The sequence below is a fragment of the Lissotriton vulgaris genome, unplaced genomic scaffold (assembly GCF_964263255.1).
Source record: "Lissotriton vulgaris unplaced genomic scaffold, aLisVul1.2 SCAFFOLD_963, whole genome shotgun sequence".
Classification (NCBI taxonomy): Eukaryota; Metazoa; Chordata; class Amphibia; order Caudata; family Salamandridae; genus Lissotriton; species Lissotriton vulgaris.
The window spans coordinates 269328-279212 of NW_028248000.1; positions in this window are offsets into that span (position 1 = coordinate 269328).

Genomic DNA, 9885 nt, shown 5'->3' on the forward strand with positions numbered 1-9885 from the left:
CCGACTTACCCCAGCTGAGTGATCAGCCAGTTGTGTCAAATATGGAGGCCAGGCCAGGGGTGGCACAATACATGCTGCAGCCCCTGGCAGGCCTTGGCTACACCTATGCCCTGGGTACCTATGGTACACTGTTACAGGGGCCTATAAGGTGAACCAATTCCAATTGTGTTATGCACCTAAGGTACATGGAGTCCATTTTAAGGAGAGAGCAATCAGCCTGGGGCCCTGAATAGCAGGATCCCAGGCCAACTAAGTCAAAAACCAGCTAAACACCAGGCAAAAAGTTTGGGGGTAACCATAGTCAGATATCCACCTTCCTACACCGATTGTCTTCAGCAAGTCTCTATGCCAAATCCAGGAGTCTCGTTTGGGCGAGTCTTGGTCTTGCTGCAACGCGAAATCGAGTTCTAAAACCTGTCCGGGAAATTGAGTATTTGGCAGAAAAGGAACCAAACAGTACCGACATTTTGAAGACCAACATGTTGGATACATATTATCCAAATCGAAGCAGTCACCTTGAGAATGTTTGTCTATATGAGGTTCTCCAAAATTATATATTCAAGAGGAACATCAAAGAAGATATTGAGAAAGGAGTGTATGCTGTAATTGGAAGTGAGGGATGCCTGGTCAAGCAAAGAAAATGCCAATTAGTAAACCATCGAAAATTGAGTGGTGAATCTCCAGAAAAAAAGGAGTTTTTTTATTTAGCACTTTTGCAACTTTTCAAGCCTTGGCGTGCAGAAGAGGAACTGCTTGGAGATTTCCTCTGTTACGAAGACTCTTTCAATGCCGCCAAGGAGTCCATAGAATGTCCTGCTTTTTCTAAATATCAAGAAATGCTAACTTTGGAAATTGAGCAGGAAGCAACGATTGCAGCCGAGATTGCCAGAGACAGTTCTCAGGACAGTCAGAGTTCTGTTTCATTGAGTCAAGATCCACTTGGAGGACCTATTATCGAAAATGAAGCTGCCACTGCTATGAATGAAGTAGAAAGAGCCATGGCACATGCTCAGGAGGATTCAGTTAACTTAGAAGACTTGGAAAAACAACTCAACGTTGAGCAGAGGAAAATATATGATGAAGTTACCAAGGAAATTGAGCACGGATTAAGTCATGAGAAGAACAAGTGCTCATGTACATCGTTGAAGCCTGTCCGACTGTACGTGAGTGGAGAAGCGGGAACTGGAAAAAGTTTCCTCATTAAAGCAATCTCTTGTTATTTGCAGGAAAGGACTGAGTCATCGCTGTCTTGTGTTGTCACCGCTCCTACTGGACTGGCGGCACATAACATTAAAGGTATTACTTTGCATCGTCTACTGATGCTGCCGGTGGAGCATGACAACAAATTACAATACAACAAGTTATCTGGAGATGCTTGCTGTGAAGTTTCAAGAGTCTTGAGGAAAATGAAACTACTTATCATTGACGAAGTAAGCATGGTTTCCAATGTCATGCTTGCCTTTGTGCATTTGAGAATGCAAGAAGTACTTAAAACTGAATATGATGTGTTATTTGGTGGGAAACACATCATTGTTTTCGGAGATCTTCTGCAGCTGACACCAGTAAAAGGTCAACCTGTGTTCAAAATACTCACGCATGAAGATACCAGGAAGTGCCTAGGGAGCATTGGCAACGTCAATATATGGTTAAACTTCAATTATGCAGAACTGCATCAAAATATGCGTCAGGCAAAGGATGAAGATTACAAGAATATTCTACAAGATATTAGAATTGGAAAAGTGACTGAGCATGGGAAAGAAGCTTTAAATGCACGATTACTGTCAAATTTATATCCCAAACAAGAGATTGTGCCTGAGAATATTTTTCAGAAAATTACTGAGAAGAAATCCGGGATATGTCTCATGCCAACTCTTGCAGAATGTGCCATCTTCAACAACAAAATGTTGAATTTAGAAAAGCAAGAGATTGTGAAACTTGAAGCTATCGACAAATTAGAGCATATGGGATCAACAATTATTTTGTCAGACAATTTGAAATCAAAATTGGATTCATTAGAGAAGACTATATCTAAAACAGCGGGTTTTGAAAAGACTTTGAATGTGTGTTTAAATTGCCAAATCATTTTGAGAAGGAATTTACATGTAGAAAGAGGTCTGGTAAATGGATCAATGGGTAATGTTGTTGATTTTGAGAAATACAGAAATAGAGATGGAATAGAATTTTTAAGAATTAAATTTGATGGCATTGAGGAAGTACAGCAAATTGGTCGTTGTTCTGCTAGGTTTTTGCTTGTTAAAGACTTATATGTTCGCCGTAAACAGTTTCCTGTTTGCTTGGCATATGCGGTGACAATCCATAAATCGCAAGGTTTAAGTGTAGACTGTGCATTGGTGAATATTGGCAGTTCTGTGTTCAAGGAGGGTATGGCATATGTGGCATTGTCACGAGTTAGAACTTTATCGGGATTGTACTTAATTGACTGTGATGTCAGAAACATTTGTGCGGATCTAGATTGTGTTAAGGAATACAATAGGTTAAGAAGAGAGTATGCGCCACATTTGCCTCAATATCCTTTGTTTGAGAAACGTGTGGTAGGCCAGAAACGTAGAAATAGCAGTAATAGTAGGGAGGTTGTTGCAAAAAGACTAAAAGTCAATGAACCGAAAATTGTTAGCAGAAAGAAAGTGGATTCTGTTGAAGATGTTGTTGGTTTTCAATTTGAAAACAGTTCTGGTGTCAACTGCTATGCAAATGTAGTGGTTAATGTTCTCTTTTCACTAGAGAGTTTAAAAGAACAGATTCTGTTGAATTCAGAACAAATTTTATGCAGTTTGTTGAATTCTGTTTTCGAGAAATGTAGCACTGATCGAACAAAAGTAGAAAGTGTGTCTGAAGTTCGTTATCTGTTAGATGAATGTTCAGGTCAAACAGACTTCTCTGAAAATAGTCAGCAAGATTGTCAGGAGTTTTTAATGTATATGCTTGATATATTGCAAGATGAGGGTGTAGATGTAGATCAACTGTTTGGGCTTTCTTATCAATGGCAGCATGACTGCGAGAATTGTAGGGTATCAAGTACTACTAGTGTAGACTCAGAAAGATTTATATATTTAACTTTGCCAGACAGTAAATCAGTCTCCTTTAATAAGCTAGTAAATGCAGCTGATCACAACATGGAGTGTAGCCAATGTAAATCTGAAATGATGTCAACATTACTTATACGTAGATATGGCCAGTATGTCATTTTAATGATGCAACGATGTAGGCCTGATGGATCAAAATTGTCAACTTTAATAAAAATTTTTGTGGCTTCTCAGCTTTCAATATCAGGAAGGACTTTTGTAACTGTAGCAATTATCTATCACGATGGTCCTTCAACTACTTCAGGACATTATACAGCTTATTTAAAGTCTCGAAACGGCTGGTCATTCTGCAATGATTCCGTTGTAAGTTTCAAAAAAAAATTGCCGTTTGACCTTAAAAATTCTTACCTGGTGTTTTTAAAACCAAAATTTTAAAGAAAGAATCTCGAGATTTCCTATGAAGAATTGGAAAAGGTTCATCAAGTTGAGGGAATGTAAGTCTGCAATGCTGTCTAGATTATTGGTCCAAAACTTTTAATTGTAATGTTATTTTGTAAAATCCGACTATATAAACCTGATGCAAGTAAGTCTGCTTCATAGTAAGCAGTATCAGTGTCATAGGAAAAGGAGAACATGAGTGACAAAGAAGGGTAAGATATTAGTAGTCCAGGATTGTGAAAATTATCTTAAATGTTTTCTTTTTGAAAGTTGCGAATATAGAAAATGACGGGATTTGATTGGAAGAATTACAAGACTTGTGAATAGCTGCAACATGATTTGGCCAAGTGGAAACATGTGGTAGAATGTGAGAAGTCTTTTCTTGTATGTAGCATATTTTTCGAATCGTTGGAGGTTTTCTTTCAGAAAGTGGCGGGCTGACAATATTTATAGCACAACACAGTGGACGGTGTTCATAGGACATCCTTCGACGTCATTGAAAGTAAGTTAATTTTTAGGAGTTTTGAATTCAGATTTCTTATGTTGAATGGGTTTTTTAAACACAATCATTTTGATTGTGTTTTTTTTTCCCCGCTGTTACATGATGAATACCTTCAAGTCACTGATTTAAGTGAAATTTGATACATTCTGAGAACAGCAAAAATAAACCATTTAACATGTATAATTAATGTTTTGCTTTTTGTACTTATGATATACATTTAGAAATGTGAAGTAGATATGGAGAAACTGAGTCTTCTGTAAGTGTCAATTTTAATCCTTACAGTGCTGTACTTCTGGGTACTGTTTTAAAAAAAAAAAAAAATGAATAGGCCTCACCTCAAAGAAAGCTGTTGAAAGCACACATCTTATTTGCATCCTGAAACAATCATTTAAAATGTTAGACACAATTTTATGATGGCTTTACATCTTTTTTGCGCTGCAATTGCATCACTATTGTGAGACATTAGCAGTGCAAAAAAAGCACCATGTTCCAAAATAGGCCTCAGTTCATCAACATCAAGATACAGTTTTTTTAAAATATATATATTTAGGATTGTGTAGGGGACGTAGAGAAGCAGAGACTTCTGTAAATGTCAAAGTTGTTGAAAAACTGTTTGTTCTTGAACCTTTTCCCTTGTCTTTTCTAATTTTTAAATACATGTTTTAATATTTTTGGAAATGTTTGTTCTCTGTTTTACAGATTGAAAGTATGAAAAAATATTTTAAAAAGGTAACAAGAATTATAAGGTAAATGTTTTCTACTCTTTTTACCCGCAATGCACTGCTGATGATGTCACTGACACTATCTCTCATTTACTCTCTATAGCTGTCTTTCTTTTTACATTATTCTCTGTTTACTTCCCTTATACTAACTCTTCTTTTTTTAAAAAAAATATTTTTTTTGGTTCGCTTCCAGTTCGCGAACCGGTCAGCGAACTTGAAGCGAACCAAAAGAAATAGAGCTTGCCAGAGTGATAAACATTCTAGCAATTTTATTTGAAAGGGGAGGTAGTTCTGAAAAGAACTTTTTTTTTTGTTTTTGTTGTTTTATATATATTTTTTTTTTTTTCTGAACATTTTTTGATTTTTTTGTATTTTTAGAACAGTTTTATGTTTTTTTTGTGTTTTTTATGGAGGGGAAACAACAAAAAAACAGGTATTGAAAACGGCTCAACAGGAGCAAAAAAAAAATTACTTCTTGGGTGCATTAGGGCACTTATGGTTTTCGAACACCATATTAATCAAGTTGATGCTCATGTTCCCATACGACAGCATTGCACCACAATATATACAAGTTAACCTCATATGTTTGAAATTGGGCTGAATATTTGGCACAGTTTCTTGTGCCTCTCTTCCTGTCAAAGACATTGTTGTGTTAGATCTGGCCACAGGAGTTGTCGGGGGATTGTCTTGTAGGTCCCTTAACTCAGCCCGGCTGTAGTTTAAGGGATGCCACCTGGTCATATGTCGATGCATAGTATAGTTGCCCATACTATATTTCTTCTCTGTGCCTCTAGACAATCTGTAATCACAGATGAGGCAGGTGGCATATTTCGCATTCACCTTCTTCTCTCCTGGAGGGATGGAAAAAAACTGCCAGATGAAACTTGTTTTTCTCTTAGAAACACGGGGCAACTCCGGGATAAATTGTGGTTGATCTGTATCCTCTTCTTCTTCTTCCTCCTCTTCCTCCTCTCTGTTAGAGATAAATTGACTTGGTGGTCCTCTCTTCTTATGAGGAGGTTGAGGTGGTGGTGGGGGTCCACCAGCTGCAGCAAGTACAGAAGCCATTGCTCAATTATAGGTAAATGGTCTTTCTCTCACCAAGATGAAAGTCAGAGTGAGGAAAGAAGGAGGGGTTTACATGATTTGGGAAAAGCAAAACTTCTAAACCAATGAAAAGTGTTATTTTTAGGTCACATGACCTAGTCATACATCATTTGGAAACCAAAAGTGAAATGAACCAATGAAAAGTTTGATAAACAAGTCACATGACCTGTTCCGCTTACGTTACGCGGTGCGCGCCGCGTCCCAGATCGCTTCCGGTTCGCGGTCCGGAGCACTTCTGGGAGCGCTAACGCAGCGCGTCATTAGACGCATTACGCGACAACGTGATACGTCGCGCTTCCGCGACGCGTCACAGTTCCGCTAACGTAACGTTGACCGGTTCGCGGACTAGATCGCGGCATCAAGATGAGCTAACGGAAAGCTTCCCGGTTCGCGAACTAGAAGCGAAGAAAAAAAATATTAAAAAAAAAATTATTAATAAACATCTAAAATATATTTTAAGATTTAAAGAAGAATACATTTTACAGCTACAGATGTTAGCTTTTAAAAAACAATGAAATTCACAGAAAAAACCATAGGTTATAGACCATATATAGTTAGGAATTTGCATTTACAAAACCTTGAAAATTCACTGAAAAAACCATAGGTTATAGACCATATATAGTTAGGGATTTGCATTTACAAAACCTTATTTTACTCGCATAAAACCATTGAAATTCCATATATAGTTAGTTGCGCTAACTATATATCGCGCACCCGCAATCCACTGCTGATGATGCCACATATTACATCATTCATGACATGGTCAGTGACATCACTGATGACATCACTGATGACAACATCCAGTGACTGTATGTTTCTGTAAAGTGTAAATATGTCTTACATATTGAAGAATGAGTGGATGTATAAGTGTCTGGATGAAGGATTTAGTAGGTGCATGACTGACTGTATGAGTGAGTGATTAAATATGTCTCACTGAGTGCATGGGTTAGTGACTAAACTGTCTTAATTTGTGCATCATTATGTCTGTTGTTCTGTAAACTGCTGCATGTGTTGATAAGTAGCTATATGAGTAACTATATGGGTTATTGATTGGTAGCCCAGGTATTTGTATGGGAGACTGAGTGTGTGTGTGGGTGGCTGGGAGGTGTATGACTCTGTGCATAGATGTGTGAGCAGTGGATTCACTAGATGTATGGGTTCAAAAGTGCGTGTGGAAACAGCTGTATGGGCGGTTGACTGTGTGCATGAGTGTATTGGTGAGTGAATGGATATCTCAGTGCTACATGTCAAAGTAAGTACATATGTAAAACACAGTACATGTGAGAGTTGACATATATAAATAACTGTGCATAAGAGCCAGTGAATGTGTGAGTGGCTGTATGGATCATTGTGAACTTGTATCAGGGATTGTATAAGAGAGTAAATATGTGTTAGTATATGTTTGAATAAGTAAAGTTTGTATAACTGTATAGTTGAGGAAATGGAGGTGTGATTGATTCTTTGCATGACTGACTAGGTGTGTGAGTAACTCCATGGATGAGTGACAGTCTGTGAGTGTCTGTTTACACTGATTGTATCTAAGGTTATATTAGAGTCTGAAGAGGTTCATCGTATTATCACATGAATGATATCATCAGTGATGTGATCAGTAATGTCAAATGAGATGTCATCAGTGATGTCATCAGTGATGTCATTTGAGATGTCATCAGTGATGTCATTTGAGATGTCATCAGTGATGTCATCAGTGATGTCACTGACCATGTCATGAATGATGTAATATGTGGCATCATCAGCAGTGGATTGCGGGTGCGCGATATATAGTTAGCGCAACTAACTATATATGGAACTTCAATGGTTTTATGCGAGTAAAATAAGGTTTTGTAAATGCAAATCCCTAACTATATATGGTCTATAACCTATGGTTTTTTCAGTGAATTTTCAAGGTTTTGTAAATGCAAATTCCTAACTATATATGGTCTATAACCTATGGTTTTTTCTGTGAATATATATATATATATATATATATATATTCACAGAAAAAACCATAGGTTATAGTGGATATATAGTTAGGAATTTGCATTTAGAAAACCTTGAAAATTCAATGAAAAAACCATTGGTTTTAGGCCATATATAGTTAGGAATTAGCATTTACAAAACCTTATTTTACTCGCATAAAACCATTGAAATTCCATATATAGTTAGAAGCGCTAACTATATATCGCGCACCCGCAATCCACTGCTGATGATGTCACATATTACATCATTCATGGCATGGTCAGTGACATCACTGATGACATCACTGATGACATCTCAAATGACATCACTGATGACATCACTGATCACAACATCCAGTGATTGTATGTGTCTGTAAAGTTTAAATATGTTTTACATATTGAAGAATGAGTGGATGTATAAGTGTCTGGATGAAGAATTTAGTAGGTGCATCACTGACTGTATGAAAGAGTGATTAAATGTGTCTCACTGAGTGCATGGGTTAGTGACTAAACTGTCTTAATTTGTGCATCAGTATGTTTGTTGTTGTGTAAGCTGCTGCATGTGTTGATCAGTAGCTATAAGAGTGGCCATATGGGTTATTGATTGGTTGCCCAAGTATTTGAATGGGAGGCTGAGTGTGTGTGTGGGTGGCTGGGAGGTGCGTGACTCTGTGCATAGATGTGTAAGCAGTTGATTCACTAGGAGTATGAGTTCAAGAGTGCATGTGGAAACAGCTATATGGGCGGTTGACTGTGCATGGGTGTGTTGGTGAGTGAATGGATTTCTCATTGCTACATGTGCAAGTAAGTACGTATGTAAAACACAATACATGTGAGAGTTGAAATATATAAATAACTGAACATAAGAGCCAGTGAATGTGTGAGTGGCTGTATCGATCACTGTGAGCTTGTATCAGGGATTATATAAGAGAGTAAATATGTGTTATTATATGTTTGAATAAGTAAGATGTGTATAACTGTATAGTTGAGGAAATGGAGGTGTGATTGATTCTTTGCATGACTGACTAGATGTGTGAGTAACTCCATGGATGAGTGACAGTCTGTGAGTGTCTGTTTATACTGAGTGTATGTAAGGTTATATTAGAGTCTGAAGAGGTTCATTGTATTATCACATGAGTGATGTGATCAGTGATGACAAATGAGATGTGATCAGTGATGTCATTTGAGTTGTCATCAGTGATGTCATCAGTGATGTCATTTGAGATGTCATCAGTGATGTCATTTGAGTTGTCATCAGTGATGTCATCAGTGATGTCATTTGAGATGTCATCAGTGATGTCATCAGTGATGTCACTGACCATGTCATGAATGATGTAATATGTGACATCATCAGCAGTGGATTGCGGGTGCGCGATATATAGTTAGCGCTTTTAACTATATATGGAATTTCAATGGTTTTATGCGAGTAAAATAAGGTTTTGTAAATGCTAATTCCTAACTATATATGGCCTAAAACCAATGGTTTTTTCATTGAATTTTCAAGGTTTTCTAAATGCAAATTCCTAACTATATATCCACTATAACCTATGGTTTTTTCTGTGAATTTCATTGGTTTTTTAATAGCAAATATGAAAAGCTTTAAAATGTCAAGTACGTGATAGATAAAAACATTTTCGTATTTATGCACGCTGATGTGCTTTGAACGCTGCACCCCCCCCTCCCCTCTTTTGTCTTAGTAGTACTCTCTCTTTGCAGATACTGAAGGGTAGTTAACGCAGGCCTTTACCCCCGTTGTAATCCGTCGTGCCTCCTTGTCTCTCCATTTGATTGATTGTTGTCCAAGCATTTACTGTTTTAGAATTGGTTCTCTTTGAATCATTCTCTATTTACAAACAAGCACAAAGTCGCAATACTCTGTTTAGTCTTTGCAGATAGTGAAAAATCGTGTAAAAAAATAAAAGTAATCGAGCAAAATCAGTAGGCCACTAATTGGATCTCTTTTTGACCTCGCTAAAATAGAAATATTAGGAACAACCCTTCATGAGAAATACGAAAATAGTGAGATGAACTGAGCTCCACACCATGAGGGCTGCAAGACAGCTCAGCTCCGTCACCCATCCCGCCCAAAATAACGACAAACCCTATGCAAATATTAA